We start from the raw sequence: 17,028 nt of genomic DNA on the forward strand, positions 1-17,028 counted from the left end.
TTGGACACGACTGAGCAACTAAACACACAGGACAAAGTGGTTCCTGGCATTCTCCAAAGATCACCAGTTTACTTTTTTAGTTTCATCATGAGTGCGTTTGTCCATATTTGATATTTATTATCAATTGTCTTCATTGACACTCAGGTTGTCTTATCTTTAGCTAGTGGGGCTTATTTTGGTTTGTCCTGGAGTCATCTTTTATGCTTCTTGCCCCGAACCTTTGTCTCCAGAGTCCTGATTGCTTTTACTTGGAAATGGCCTTGGAGACCACAATCTGAGCCTTAAGGATGGATCTTAGAGAGGGTGGTGCTGTTCCTAGGTTGTTGTACATTTAACAGAATGTGCTATTTTGTGGTGTATTCTTCAGAATCAAAAGAAATCCTCCTTGAGTACTTGTTGCTGATTCTTCTTTTCTAAGGTAATTTCACTGGAAGCTGGCATATGTAGTTTTGAGTTTTAAAAGCAGCGGTTGTTCCTTTAATCTAGAAGAAATGGAATTTCTCATTAAATGAGTGATACCATTTTGGTATGGATCTGGTTCTCAGGACTGGTGGATTCTTTGAAAATGAAGAATTTCATCCATACTCTTTCACTTATTTTAGATGTTTTTGACATATTCTTATTATGTATTGTGTTTCTTAAAATGTAAAGCTTTAGAAAATTAAACTTTGTGTCACTTTCCTTTTTAACCTGACAGGCAAAAGGGTGAAGTGTTTTCCGTACTTGCAGCTCTCTTCCTTCCTTAGAGTTTTCTTCCCAACTTTTCAGTTGTGTCACTCACTCTGGGCTGAAGTTGGGACAGGGAAAAATAGCTCAAATAAGGATAGTTCTTTTGCTCTCTAGTGCTTGTTCTGTTCGCCACTACTTTTCCACTCCAGCACCCACGTGTGTGGAGCTTTGTGGAAGGAGAAAAGGAAGGAAGATGGGAAGATTTTATTCTTACTCAGATTTGTAAAACCACAATTAGCTGTTGGAGAGAATCCTGCCTACTTTAAGTCCTGTTCATAAAGTTTATCAACTTACTGATGTTTCTGACACTTTTGTGTTATTATAAGTAGAGTCAGAAAGCAGAGTTGACATTAATCTTAATATTTTAAATAATAAGACGCTATGGGATATGATTTTGTTAGGCAGTAAGGATGTGTTGAAGGTGAAAGGTGAGGTGACTTCTATACCCAGTTCTAATCACCACCTAGTCTGAGTCATATGCTCTTACAAAATGTTTTGGTGTCAGAGGGCGTATTGGGAACTTTGTTTTTTAAGATTCATGAAATATATGATTCAGAGTTATTAAAAAGATGTAGAATGTGTAATGTCTTACAGAATTTGGGGACTAAAATGGGATTTTATTAAAAAGTTGACACCTCTTTTTAAAAGATTTAGAGCCAGTAATCACAATTGATTGTTACATCATAGTACCAAAACTGGATGTTTTGAATACATGAGTTCTGTCCTTTCCAACTTTCTTTCCTGGCCTTAGCACACAGTTTGTGCATTCTGAGTGCTTAGTGTTAAGTTTTTTAACGTTGAAACCATGGTTTTGGTTATCTTTCCAGCGTTCATGGGTCTTGTTCATTATAGTTGCTCCAAAAGTGTTTGTATCTTTGAATTTAACAGGGGAACAGATTTAAAGAACAGCCAGGCTACCAGTTGTTTTGATTTAGCATCTTAGTTGGCTGAAAATAATCTGTGGTGGTTTTAAAATATGGTCCTTAGCTTCTTTGACATTCCTTCCATTGATAGGTGGAGTCCATGTCTTCTCCCCTTAGATCTGGATGAGGTTGTAGAAGTAATGCTGTGTACCTCTCAAGGCTAGGTCATAGAAGGCCATGCAGCTTCTACTTGGTTTTCTTGTAATGCTTGCTCTCAGGATATGTCTGCTGGAACTCAGCCATTATTCTGTCAGTCCATGGAGTCTGCATCGTATAGACTACAAAGGAGAGGCCATTTGTAGGTCCCATGGTTGACCGTCTGAGCCCAGGTGCCACACACATGCCTGGAGGAGCCACCAGCTGATCTAGCCCCAGCCATTTGAGTTCGTGTGGAGGTCCCAGTCACTGTGAACAAAGACAAGAGTTCTGTGCTTGGGCCCTGTCTGAATTTGTCACCCACTGAACATGTGAGGGAAGGAAAATGGTTGTTTTGTGCCATTAAGTTTTGGGGTGATTTGTAACTCAACAATAAGTGATGTAACTGGAACAGGCTCATAATAGGTTTTCCTGTTATGGCGTATTTTCAGTGACAGCTTAAAATCAATGTCTAAGCTTATGACTGCCTACTAAAAGTATTTAATGAATTATTAGTTTTCTTTAAGTAAACTTCACTTTCTTTTGACAGAATGATTAAATGAAGAGATCTTGCCCCTGTGCCTTACTCCTTCCTTACAAATGATTTTTGGCCACGCTGAGCACATCAGAAAAAAATGCCCTCTTTATTATTCTGTAGTGAAATTTATTGATCATAAAACTTATACATATAATGTAAAAAGAAAACTAAAACTCAGTATTATGTTCTAAACTTTAAAAAGAGAAAAAATTTGTACTAAGAATATTTTATAATATAGTAGGATCATATATACTGTATTTTAGTATGTTTGAATGCTGAGGCATGACAGTCGTGGAAGATACAATGAAATTGTGAAATGTTTGTACAGAATTACTAGCAATGCAGCAGTTATAAATTAGATTGATATTTTGTACTAGGAACTCTAATATTTGCTGAAATTTTTCAAAATGATGCTATTGGTGTGCTCTGAACAAAACGAAATACAGTCTTTCCTCTTTTTACGTGACGGCTTCATTGCTGGAAAAGTAAGTTATATTAAAACCATACCTCAAATATTTTGTGTTTTCATATATTCCCTTTAGCTTAGAGGGTAAAGAATCTGCCTGCACTGTGGCAGATGTGGGTTTGGTACCTGGGTTGGGAAGATCCCCTGCAGGACGGCATAACAACCCACTCCAGTATTCTTGCCTAGAGAAAAATCCCCATGGACAGAGGTGCGTGGTGGGTTACAGTCCATGGGGTTTCAAAGAGTTGGACATGACTGAGTGAATAAGCACATACATAAAATGGAATTTGCTCTAGTCTCAGATTACAGAATCATGTTTTTCACTTACATAAATTCACACAGGGGAACTTCCATGGTGGTCCAGCGCCTAAGACTTTGAGCTCTCAGTGCAGGGGACCTGGGTTTGATCCCTGCTTGGGGAACTAGATCCCACAGGCTGCAACTAAGAGTTTGTATGCCACAAATAAAAATTACATATGCCACAACTAAAAAAGATTCTCCCTGTTGCAGCTAAGACCCAGCGTGGCTAAATAAATAAATATTTTTTAAAATGTCAAAAAAAAAAGAAAATGTCCAGACGGACATTTCAAAGTCATGTGAATCATGGACTGTGCTTTGCTGTATTCCTATATGTCTATGGGATATCTAACATCCTTGTCTTCTGTCTGTGAAATGTTAATACTGCTCCCACTGTGGCAGTGCTGTCCACCTACTTCGCCCTTTCCAAAGGAGTCCTTGGGTTATGGGGTGGAACCATGGCACTAAACACGTTTTCATAAAACAAAAGCTGTAGCTCATTGTTGACTGATGTTCACCATAATACTGGGACCATGGAAGTTACTCAGTATGTACAAATTAAACAACAAAAAACTCTTAATGTTTTCCCTAATTCCCCCAAATTAAAGATTAAAGTTGCAAACAGTAAAAAAGTTAAAATTATTTATATTCAGCTAGGATTGATACTGTCTTGACCTAGAAGGTAAAAGAGAATTTGGCAGTACCTGGCAAATTAAAGCTCAGTGTTTTTATCATTGCATACTAATCATAGACAAGTGCCCAAAGAAGTGTGCCTTGATAATAACAACAGCAACAACAAAAGAGAGAAGCATAAGTGTCCAGCAGTAAGATATTGAACTAAGTAATAAATCAACTTTGTTTATATTCTGGAGTGCCTTGTAGCCATTTAAATGAATACATAGATTTGTGTGTATCATCATGGACAGATGGCACAATATATAATTGAATTAAGTAGTTTAGATGAATTTGTAGGATATAACTCTAGCTTTGAAACAAATATAAAGTTTTATAAAATTAATGTGTGAATTTCAATATATGTATGTGTACATGGTATTCATGTACACATTAACCTTGTAAAACAAAAACAGTTATAAAGAATATTCCAAATAAGGAAATGTTTTGAGAAATTGAAATGCTTATTGAAATAAAATAGTGAATGAATAATAAATAGTACTAGATTTAAGTAATTAAAATAAATGAGAGAAAAAGTAGCACACCTCCCAAGAGAAGAAGGGCAAGAATCTTTAGATTCAATGGATGAAAGATACTTCATTTTAGAACACTGAAGAAAAATTGAGGATCCTAAAGTTTTTATAGAGAAAGTTATCAATGAAGGAATGAGGATCAGATTTCTTCAGTACATACTAGAAGAGCAAGTTTTTTAAAGTTGAGAATTCAATAACTATGAATTGCCACATAAAGGTATTTTTCAACATATAAGTATTATATAAATCAGTAATTTAGGAATAAAATTCCAGACTGTTCAAACATTAGAAATCGCAAAGAGAAATAAAAGTCTTCCGAAATTCTGACATTTTGAGAACAGGGAAGAAGTAAAAGCTTTCTAAAACTTTTTTTAGAAAGTTTTGAGAAAATTTTGATGAAGTTCATATTAGTTATGACTTTTAAGGATAACCAATGGAAAGATGCAGATAAATCATTTGAGGAACTTCCCTGATGGTCCAGTGGTTAAGAATCCCTCTTCTAAAGTGGGAGATGTGGACCTGATCCCTGGTTGGAGAACTGGGATCCCACATGCTGTGGGGCAACTAAGCCCAGCCGCCGCAACTAGAGAGAAGCCCATGAAGATCCCACGTGCATCAGTGAGGATCTTGAGTGCTGCAACTAAATCTCAATGCAGCCAAATAAATAGATGTTAAAATCATTTGATAAAAGAAAAATCACTTGATTTTACAATACTTCATCTACATTACTAGATTAATAGATGAGGTTAAAGTGAAAGGCACTCAGTCTTGTCTGACTCTTTGCGACGCCATGGACTATACAGTCCATGGAATTCTCCAGGCCAGAATACTGGAGTGGGTAGCCTTTCCCTTCTCCAGGGAAGCTTCCCAAACCAGAGATGGAACCCAGGTCTTCTGCAGTGTAGGCGGATTCTTTACCAGCTGAGCCACAAGGGAACCCCAAGAATACTGGGGTGAGTAGCCTGTCCCTTCTCCAGTGGATCTTTTACCAACTGAGCTATCAGGGAAGCCCAGATGAGGTTAAAATGGTCCTAAATAGGCCCCCACTCAACAGAATAAAGAAAGAGAACAATAAAGTAACATAAGAGGACCAGAATGAGTCCAAACACATCAGTGACAAAATATGTAAATGGCATAAATTCTCTTGGTAAGAGACAGACTGGTAATTCATAACACTCATATACAAAAGATGCCTAAAGAAAACCTTAACAAATAGTGAAAAGCAGGAACTACACACAAAAAAATTGTTCCCACACCCTCTACTTGTGGGATCTTATTTCCTCAACTAGGAATCGAACCTGCACTCTTAGCAGTGAAAGAGCTGAGTCCTAACCACTGGACCGCCAGGGAATTCCTCACAAATAATATTCTGTTCAAAGGCAAGGAAGTAAAAAAATAGAAGTAACAATAAAAGGAAAATAAGCTATGTTACAATCCGGTTTGGTAATTTAAGAAACATGTTTATGTATGCCTTTGTGTTGAAGGAGAAATAAAACCTGCAATTGTGAATGATTCCAAAAAGAATGACAATAAAAATAGTAATCTTAGAAACCTCTGGGTTGAGGCCAGAGTCATAAGAAAATTTAAAGCCTTCAAAGCAACCCTTGAATAAAATGACTAAAAATAACTATTAAAGCCAGGCATTCAAGGTAGAATTGAAAAATAAATGCAAAAAAAGGAGTTAAATATAAAAGCAAAAATGAATGAAATAGGGGAAAATGTAGAAGTTACAAAATCAGAAGCTGGTTTTTTAAATATTAATTTTTCCCCAAGTTAATCTGTTAGTTTAAGGAAATCCCAATCAAAATCCCAGTAGGACTTTGTATGGAACTTAGCAAGGTGCTTCTGTCATATACTGGGAGAAGAATAAAAGCAGGAAAGTAAAAAGATTTGTCTTGTTTTCTGGTAAATGCTTTTAAGGTTACATACAGATTTTCTTTGAGAACCTGTGGTCATTTCCTCTAGGTTTTGCTATGTAATGCTTTATTATTCACTTCTGAGTTGTCTGAATTTTTCAAACAAATGTAGAAGAGCACAATGAACCTGCATTTAATCATCACTTGTCTTCAACAGTTAATCAACATAAGCTTATTTCATTGACACCCTGCTTTGTCCACCTCAGACCCCAACTCAAATCTCAGCACATACTTTGTTTGTAAATACATCTTTTTTAACCTAATATTTATTTATATGAATAGGCTTAGTTTGTCTGATCTATTGATTACTAATGTTAATTATTTCTGTTAATTTTATTGGTCCATTTCTCCTTGCATTTCTAATAGATTTTGGTCTTGAAGTAAAGATGCAAGGTGCTTAAAAAGTTTGGTCTTGAGATGGATTCTTTTTAAATATAATAGAAAATATCTTTCTCTAATGCTTTTTACTTTGAATTCCATTTTTTTTTTCTGTTATTATTTTGGCTATGTGCACTGAGATCTTAGTTCCCTGACCAGGGATCAAACTCAGGCCCCCAGCAGTTGAAGTGCAGAGTCTTAATTACTGGACTGCCAGGAAATTCCCTTTTCTAATGTTATTGCTGTTCCCATTTTTGTTGTTACTAGCATTTGTCTAGTTTATACATTTTTTTATTTTTAATTTTTAGGTTTAAAATTTTTAATTATTATTATTTTTAATTAATTTATTTATTTTAATTGAAGGACAAGGGCTTCCCTGGTGGCTCAAAGGGTAAACCGTCTGCCTGCAATGCAGGAGATCTGGGTTCGATCCCTGGGTCAGGAAGATCCCCTGGAGAAGGAAATGGCAACCCACTCCAGTACTCTTGCCTGGAAAATCCCATGGACAGAGAAGCCTGGTAGACTACAGTCCATGGGGTCGCAAAGAGTTGGACACGACTGAGCGACTTCACTTTCACTTCACAAGATTGTGGTGGCCCCTGCCACACATTGACACGAATCAACCAGGGGTGCACGTGTCTCCCCCCTCCTCCCCCGCCGCCATCCTGAAGCCCCCTCCCACCTCCCTCCCCACTCCATCCCTCTGGGTTGTCCCAGAGCACCAGCTATTGAGTGCCCCGCTTTGTGCATCGAACTTGCACTAGTCATCAATTTTACATATGGTAATATACATTACCTATTCTCTCGGGTTTTGTTTTTTAAAGAGTATTGAGCTTTTTAAACCACATAAAGCTGGGTTTTTGTTTGTTTTGTTTTTCATCTTTTTACACTTGTTCTGAGAATCTTGAACTTCAGTAAGGACATTTAATCCTTTTACTTGTAGTTACATTTTAATTCCTCGATGTGTATGTTTGTTTTCTCCTTCCTTCTGTTGGTTTTATCACTTTGTCTATTTGTCAGGGAGGTATTCATCCTATTTGTAGTCTTACAGTTTTCCTCACATTTTTATTTGTTTTACTTGTTAAAACTTTTTGCGTTTAGAAAGGTAATATTTGATTATGAATCAACAATTAAAAAGTACAAAAGTGGGGCTTCCCTGGTGGTCCAGTGGTTGAGATTCACCTGCTGATGCAGGAGGCAAGGGTTTGATCCCTCCTCTGGGAGCGTCCCACATGGCATGGAGCAGCTAAGCCCATGCACCAGAGCGGTTGAGCCCACATGCCTCAGCTGTTGAAGCCCCTGAACCCAAGAGCCCGTGCTCCGCAACAAGAGAAGCCTCCACAATGAGAAACCCGTGCACCGCAACTAGAGAAAGCTCACGCACAGCAACGAAGACCCAGCACAACCAAAAATAAAGAAATCTTTAAAAAAAAAAAAAGACAAAAGTATATTCAATGCAAAAACTCCCCATATCAGGTCTCCGAAGACCCAGTTCTCCCTCACAGAACACCATTATTCCTAGTTTCTAGTGTCTTTTCCACAGAAAATCAGTGTTTATAGAAGGAAATCATTTGTATGTGTATACACATATTTTCCCCCAACTTTTTCCTTTTTACGGAAATGATTGTATAGTACAGTGGCTTTTATATTTTTTGCTTTAGAATTTCCCTTAATAATTTTAAAAAGTTTTATTTTCTTAATACATTTGAAAGTTGACATATAAAATTTTTCATCAAAAAATTTAAATAGTTGCAGAGATAAAGTATCTGGTGTGTTGCAGATAGTGACATTTAAAAATGAATGACTAGGGAATTCCCTGGTAAGGACTTCCTGCTTCCACTGCTGGGGGCCTGGGTTTGACCCCTTGTCACAGAACTAAGATCCCACCATCCACATGGCCAAAAAAAAAAACAATTTGCCCACTGTCACAGGTTAAAAAAACAGCATGAACAAGCTCTTAAACAGTTTGAAATTTTATGTGATCCATTTGTCTCCTTAAGTTCATTTCCACTTTGCTTTCTCTGCAGAATTTTAGCCTAATGTATTTTATGCTTGAAAGTTTTGTTTATCATCATACTGTTTTCTGGAACAAAAATTTTACATTAATTTAAATTTAAAATACTTTGTATGTCTTGAGTTTGTAAGACTCAGAGTCTTAATTTCTTTTGGACTTATTATAATTATAGTACAAATAATTACTAAAAATGTAATTGTTCATAATTTAAATGTTCATAATTACTAAACACAAAAGTACATTTTCATTGGAAATCAAGATGGGTGGGGCTTCCTCTTACCTCATTCAGTTAAGGAATCCTTGCATTGCTAGAATGAGAGGTTTGGTATTTTGTTCCTGATTTTTATGTTTATAAATGTTGGTTCTGACAAATTTATTTCATCTAAATAGATGAGAATGGTAGCTCTTTGCTCATTTATTCACTTATCAAATATATTTTGAGCTCCTCCTACGTTATGGACACTCTTCTAAGCTCGGATGATAAGCATTGAACAAGCAGAAATCCCTGCCCTCAGAGTCTCTTTGTTCTTCTGAGCTGTATGTGAAAAATCATATAGTGGTTTTGCATTAAAAGTTATTTTTAATGATTTAGCAGCTGACAATTCAATTATGTCCTCCTTCAGTCTTGTCAAAAGCAGAGAATTTGAAACCAGCAGAGTTGGAAGAGGTTTGTTAACCAGTCATCAGTTATTCACAATCTCATTTTCTGAGAAGCAGAATAAAAAGGCTTTACCAAGACCTAACAAATGACTGTTAATTATATTTCTTACTCTTTGACCTATGTAGATTTTATCACTTAGCATCTACCAGATAAACAACTAGTTGGGGATTTTACATATATAAATATATAATATCCTATACACATAAACGTAATCTCCAGCTGGTTTATATAAATATATAAAGAGATTTGTTGCCAGTAATTAACTTAAATGATTGTGGGGCTGGCCAGGTGAAATTTTTTCTTAAGGAAATCTGAGTTTTACTCCTGAGACCTTTCATTTGATTGAATGAAACCCACCCAGGTTATTGAGGAGAATCGCCTTTACTCAGATTCAGCTGATGTTAATCATATCTACATAATACTTTCACAGCAACACCTAGTTAGAATTTAAATAGCTAGGGACTATAGCCTAGGCAATTTGACACACAAAACTAACCATCATATAGGAACCTTATTTAAACCAGTATGTCAGAAAAGTTTGGGGAAGTTGAAATAATGTTCATTTGAATATACCTTTGCATTTTAAATTTTACTCTGATAAAATGTTTGGATCTAATAACTGAGCACACACACACACACTGTGTTTGTACTTATGTGTTTAAATATATAACGTAAATTGATGAATAGAGCATAATATGATCTGTATTTAAATATATTTTCATCAGATTGTTGGAGCTGTGGATTTCATTTATTCAGTGGAAAATGACTACCAGTAAAACTTTAATGGCAAAGCCAGTCCTTATTGACAAAAACCAGGCAGCTAAATCACACTTTCTGTTAGAAAGTCTCGTTTTTCCAATTTTAATAAATGAGTACTGTGTGTCCCCAAGGCAACCATCTCCTAAATTCTAAGATAGATTCCTGGGTAACACTCAGAGCCTTGCTGTGATAGACTAAGGACTTCAGCATTTTTTACAGACTCCTCCCGCCCATCCTTCCTTGGGACTGTTTTCACAGAAGTGTTTTTTTGTTCTTTCTTTCGGGCTGCAACACACTGTGTGGGGTCTTAAATATACAGTGTATATATACACTGTTCCCTCTCTCCCCCACCAAACCCGGGATCCCTGTATTGGAAGTGTGGAGTTCAACTACTGGAACACCAGGGAAGTCCCAGGAGTGGTGTATTTTTTGATTACCATTCAGGGGTTGGAGAAAATGAAGTCTTTTTAATTGTTTGTGTATCTATCAGTAGATACTTCCAAGAGCAATACTGTTGGAAGAGAGAAGGGAAAATACAGCAATAACAGAAAACTGTCCTGGTATTCTTTTCTTGTTTCCAGTTTTTGTGCTTTGACCACAAATGTTATTAGCAATAATAAGGCTAAACATATTTGACTTCTAGATGTCTGTGGTATATTCTTGTGTAGTTTCACGATATGAGTACATAGCCCATAGGTCTTAGACTGTGAAGTATGTAGAAGCATAGACCTCAGCCTTACACTCTCATTAAAAAAAAAAAAAAAATTTGGCCATGCTGCCTGGCATGTGGGATCTTAGTTCCCCAACCAGGAATTGAACCCACGCCCTTGCCATGAAAGTGTGGAGTCTTAACTACTAGGCTGCTAGAGAGGTCCCAGTACTCTCCACGTCCAAGTGTGGCTAATCTGAGACACTGAGTCCTAACTCCATCCGTCCCTGGAGAACCTTCTCAGTCTTATCCAGGCAGCTACTACTGGTTGACTGGAGTTGGCACAAAGATCTATTTTTTGTCACTGCCTTAAAAGTAATAAACATTCGTTCATAGGGACATTTTTCTCTTGCTGTTTTATAGTGTTTTTTATTTTGTAAATGACATTTTACAATTAGCAATAACGGCAAGTTTGTGTCTCATTAACCAGATTATTATCAACTGTAAATATTACAGAGGTATATTGTTTGGCAAGTTAATTATGTTTTATGATACACATTTTCTTTTTGATCTGTTACCTTGAATGTTAATGGCTGCTATTATCTTTTTAAAGCAAGTACTATATTAATACTTTAAAATTGATGTCACGTTGCTTATTGATTATTAAATGAGGCATTCCAGTAATTAAATGAGGCTATTCCGATAATATCCAATAGATACTCTTAAGCTTCTTTAAAAGCCTTGGGTTAGCTTAGTTTGTGGGCTGGAAGGATATAGACTTCATGTTTTATATTTTCATATGACTGGTTGAAGGAATATCATTTTTGTAGTCAGAGTAGCTAGAGTAGCTAATCTAAAATTTTCTACAGGTTATCTTTAAAGAAAAATCTTTCCACTGAAGTATATATATTGAATTCTGTAACTTCTACTGCTACGTCTATTTCTACTAGGCTTTTATCTTTATATATTGCCCTTTATTTAGAATGGGACTTCTCTGGTGGCTCATTGATAAAGAATCTGGCTGCCAGTGCAGGAGACACAGGTTCGATCCCTGGGTCAGGAAAATCCCCTGGAGAAGGAAATGTCAACCCACTCTACTGTTCTTGGCCTGGAGAATTCCATGGACAGAGGAGCTGGGTAGGCTACCATCCATGGGGTCTCATAGAGTCAGGCGTGTCTTAGCAACTAAACAATGACAACATAGCCAGGAAGTTGGAAAATGGTCTCCTAAAGCCTCGTCCAAGGTTTTAGAAGTCTTATCAAGTGCCCACTTCGGCAGCACATATACTAAAATTGGGATGATACAGAGAAGATTAGCATGGCCCCTGCGCAAGGATGACACGCAAATTCGTGAAGTGTTCCATATTTTAAAAAAAAAAAAAAAAGAAGAAGTCTTATCAAGAAGTTGATGCCTGCTGCATTCTTGATGTCTAGGAACTTGGAGAATGGACTTTGCCTCATAAAAAGCCTCACCTTCTCAACTTTGCTAATGGCTAAGAGTCTCAAGAAGATGGCCCCTGTCTCATAGCCTCCCATATATCTTACCAGTTCCCATGCACAACTTGGGGTGCATAGGAAGCTGGGAACTTATTTTAAGCTTTCTGATCTTCCAAAGGGACGGAAGGAGGTTGAGAAAATCTGAATATTTACTACAGTGGTATTAAGATGGATGATAGTGATGTTGGTGGATAAGGGTTATTATCACCATGGTTAGTATACCTCATTCAGAATAATGTATCAAGTGGCAACATTCTATAACTAGAACTGGAAATTCCAAATCCGGTTATTTTTCAGTGGGCTGTGCACCTTCTAATATCTTATTCTTTATTAATTAAATAATTCACTGAGCATCTCAGTTTGAGCAGGTGGCTGTTCTGGGCACTCTGAATATTTATAGTGACCAGACACTGTCCCTGCTCTCAGATAGCCTTTAGTCCTGTGGGTTACAGACAGAAGCTGTTTTACTGCAGTATAGAAAATGCTGTGGTAGAGGGGAGTTTCCCAGGAAGGACTTTGACCCCTGGTATAGCTTCACATGTCATCTGATACATTATCTTGGTTCTAACCACCTTCTTTGCCTATCTTGGTTCTAACCAGCTTCTTGGCATAAATTATTATTATGGTTGTGCCTCATGACATGCAGGATCTTGATTCCCTGACCAAGGATTGAACCTGTGCTCTGTACAATGGAAATGTGGAGTCTTAACCACTGGACCACCTGGGAATTCCCATAATTATGTTTATAAAATCATCTCTCTTAACACGGTTTTTTCCCCAAGATCCCTTGGCTTTGTCTTTTGTTCCTTCTGGCTTCAACCCAGTGTATAAAACTTAAAATAATCTTTAAAGCTACATGGATATTTTTACATTGGTTAGCCAAACTTGCTTTACATAAAGGCGATGGCACCCCACTCCAGTACTCTTGCCTGGAAAATCCCGTGGATGGAGGAGCCTGGTAGGCTGCAGTCCATGGAGTCGCTAAGAGTCGGACACGACTGAGCGACTTCACTTTCACTTTTCACTTTCCTGCATTGGAGAAGGAAATGGCAACTCACTCCAGTGTTCTTGCCTGGAGAATCCCAGGGACGGGGGAGCCTGGTGGGCTGCCGTCTGTGGGGTCGCACAGAGTCGGACAAGACTGAAGCGACTTAGCAGCAGCAGCAAGAGTATCCATAATTCATGCAGGTGAAACTGCAATTCCTGAGAGGAAATAATTTGAACTTGGCAGTAAATTATTGAAGGTTATGGTGATAGACATCTCTTGAGATAACAAAATATTTTATTTCCTTTTTTTTTTTTAATAATTGTTTTTGCCTTTAAGGTGTAATATGGTTGACTCTTACTGAGTTTTCATAGTTCAAGCAGCAAATCCATTTGTTCTTTTGATATTGTTTTCAGATTACTCAGTATTCTATACAGTTGGAGAAATGTTTTCCATATTCTTCCCTATTTTAACAGACTTTTTAACTTGCTTAGGATTGTATATCTTTTTATATAAATTACTATAAGTAGGTAATACTTATATACTATAAGTATATACTATACTTATATACTTATAATACTATAAGTAGCCACCAGATTCCCTGGTGGCTCAGATGATAAAGAGTCTGCCTGTGCAGGCAGGAGATCCGGGTTCAATCCCTGGGTCGGGAAGATCCCCTGGAGAAGGAAATCGCAACCCACTCCAGTATCCTTGCCTGGACTATCCCATAGATGGAGTAACCTGGCAGGCTACAGTCCATGGGGTTGCAAAGAGTTGGACACGACTGAGTCACCCCACTTTCACTATATATAGGACCGGAAAGGATGACTAGATTAGATGAAAGTTTTAGAGATTATGAAACTCATTAGTGAAAGGCTTCCAGGAAGAGATATCCTGCAGAAAATGTCTGTAAGAAATGTAGATGTAATCCTGTATCCTGATTGATTCTTGTTTCTAGTTTGTCCATGCTGCTGCTGCTGCTAGGTCGCTTCAGTCGTGTCCGACTCTGTGCGACCGCATAGACGGCAGCCCACCAGGCTCCCCGTCCCTGGGATTCTCCAGGCAAGAACACTGGAGTGGGTTGCCATTTCCTTCTCCAGTGCATGAAAGTGAAAAGTGAAAGTGAAGTCGCTCAGTCGTGTCCGACTCTTAGCGACCCCATCGACTGCAGCCTACCAGGCCCCTCCATCCATGGGATTTTCCAGGCAAGAGTACTGGAGTGGGGTGCCATTGCCTTCTCCGTTGTCCATGCTAGACTATAAATTTTCTGACACTTGGTTTCCAGACTATTTAAAGTTTTGAAAAGGCTTATCCTATAGTGTGTGGTGGCTCATATTTCTTACACTGGTAATTCACATATCACATAATTCACAATGTTAAATAACATGTGCCGTTACAGAATTCTTTTAGATTATTTAGTAGTTTACAGGAAAATGGAGTAAAAAAAATGTGTGTGACTGGTCTAACAAATACAGTTTCATGAAGTTATCTGTTTTGTCTTCTTTACTTGGTGGAATGATTAGATCAGAGTGTATGTACAATTCTTAAGATTTTTAACATGTTCCTGAGGAGCCTTCCAGAAAGTATGAATCAGTTTATTTTCATACTTTGCTATCACTTTGTCCTTTCTTATATTTTCTTATGGAAGTTTCATAGGTTTCTGTTTAACTATAAGTTTGTGATCAATTGTAGTTAATCTTCGTGTTTCGGTGCAAGGTGCCCATGCTTAGGTCCTTTTGGGGGCGCTGCATCTGTTTTCAGTTGTTTCAGCCCTGCTTGTTGAAAAGACTATGTTTTCACCATTGTATTGCTTTTGTGCCTCTGTCACATCAGTTGGCTTTAAATATGCGCATCTATTTCTATCCTTTCTCTTCTGCTCCTTTCATCCATTTGTTGCTCTTGTTGCCATTTTCACCATCAGCGGACTTTGGATTATTGTATCTTTCTACTACTACTTGAAATCAAGTAATATTAGCCCTCTAACTTTGATTTGTTCTTTTTTAAACTTGTTTTGGCTGTTCTAGATCCTCTACATTTTTATTTAAATTTTAGAATCAGCTTGTCAGTTTTTACAAAAATAAAAAGGTCTGCTGGGATTTTGCTTGGGATTTCGTTACATCTACTAGGGGGAGAATTGATAACTTTTTAATACTGAGTCTTCTAATCCATGAATACATGGATTAGTGGTTTCTTACTTTTTATTGTTGAGTAGTATTCCGAAAAAGCAAAAAGATAGGACACTGAAAGATGAACTCCCCAGGTCCGTAGGTGCCCAGTATGCTACTGGAAATCAGTGGAGAAGTAACTCCAGAAAGATTGAAGGGATAGAGCCAGAGCAAAAACAACACCCAGTTGTGGATGTGACTGGTGATAGAAGCAACGTCCGATGCTGTAAAGAGCAATATTGCGTAGGAACCTGGAGTGTTAGGTCCATCAGTTCAGTTCAGTCCCTCAGTCGTGTCCGACTCTTTGTGACCCCATGAATCGCAGCACGCCAGGCCTCCCTGTCCATCACCAACTCCCGGAGTGCACTCAAATTCATGTCCATCGAGTCGGTGATGCCATCCAACCATCTCATCCTCTGTCAGCCCCTTCTCCTCCTGTGCCCAATCCCTCCCAGCATCAGAGTCTTCCAGTGAGTCAAATCTTCGCATGAAGTGGCCAAAGTACTGCAGTTTCAGCTTTAGCATCAGTCTTTCCAATGAACACCCAGGACTGATCTCCTTTAGAATGGACTGGTTTGATCTCCTTGCAGTCCAAGGGACTCTCTAGAGTCTTCTCCAACACCACAGTTCAAAAGCATCAATTCTTGGGCGCTCAGCTTTCTTCACAGTCCAACTCTCACATCCCTACATGACCACTGGAAAAACCATAGCCTTGATTAGACGGACCTTTGTTGGCAAAGTAATATCTCTGCTTTTTAACATGCTATCTAGGTTGGTCATAACTTTCCTTTTGAGGAGTAAGCATCTTTTAATTTCATGGCTGTAATCACCATCTGCAGTGATTTTGGTGCCCAAAAAAATAAAGTCTGGCACTGTTTCTAGTATTTCCCTATCGATTTCCCATGAAGTGATGGGACCAGATGCCATGATCTTCATTTTCTAATGTTGAGCTTTAAGCCAGCTTTTTCACTCTCCTCTTTCACTTTCATCAAGAGGCTTTTCAGTTCCTCTTCACTTTCTGCCATAAGGGTGGTGTCATCTGCATATCTGAGGTTATTGATATTTCTCCCAGCAATCTTGATTCCAGCTTGTGCTTCTTCTAGCCCTGCGTTTCTCATGGTGTACTCTGCATAGAAGTTAAATAAGCAGGGTGACAATACACAGCCTTGACGTACTCCTTTTCCTATTTGGAACCAGTCTGTTGTTCCATGTCCAGTTCTAACTGTTGCTTCCTGACCTGCATACAGGTTTCCCAAGAGGCAGTTCAGGTGGTCTGGTATTCCCATCTCTTTCAGAATTTTTCGCAGTTTATTGTGATCCACACAGTCAAAGGCTTTGGCATAGTCAATAAAGCAGAAATAGATGTTTTTCTGGAACTCTATTGCTTTTTCAATGATCTAGCTGATGTTGGCAATTTGATTTCTGGTTCCTCTGCCTTTTTTAAAACCAGCTTGAACATCTGGAAGTTCACGGTTCACGTATTGCTGAAGCCTGGCTTGGAGAATTTTGAGCATTACTTTACTAGCATGTGAGATAAGTGCAATTGTGTGGTAGTTTGAGCATTCTTTGGCATTGCCTTTCTTTGGGATTGGAATGAAAACTGACCTTTTCCAGGTCTGTGGCCACTGCTGAGTTTTCCAAATTTGCTGGCATATTGAGTGCAGTACTTTCACAGCATCATCTTTCAGGATTTGAAGTAGCTCAACTGGAA

The 17,028-nt window shown here is 38.0% G+C and overlaps 1 protein-coding gene and 1 non-coding gene across 9 annotated transcripts in view; both read left to right on the top strand.

Annotated features, from left to right (window-relative positions):
* MTA3 (metastasis associated 1 family member 3) overlaps nucleotides 1-17,028 on the top strand; it is a 212,740-nt gene that overhangs the window by 65,538 nt on the left and 130,174 nt on the right. The window lies entirely within an intron of this gene.
* Nucleotides 11,934-12,040, top strand: LOC133257923 (U6 spliceosomal RNA). The gene has a single exon (XR_009739771.1). It is a non-coding gene; the product is annotated as a U6 spliceosomal RNA (small nuclear RNA).

The sequence above is a fragment of the Bos javanicus genome, chromosome 11 (assembly GCF_032452875.1).
Source record: "Bos javanicus breed banteng chromosome 11, ARS-OSU_banteng_1.0, whole genome shotgun sequence".
NCBI classification, from domain to species: Eukaryota; Metazoa; Chordata; class Mammalia; order Artiodactyla; family Bovidae; genus Bos; species Bos javanicus.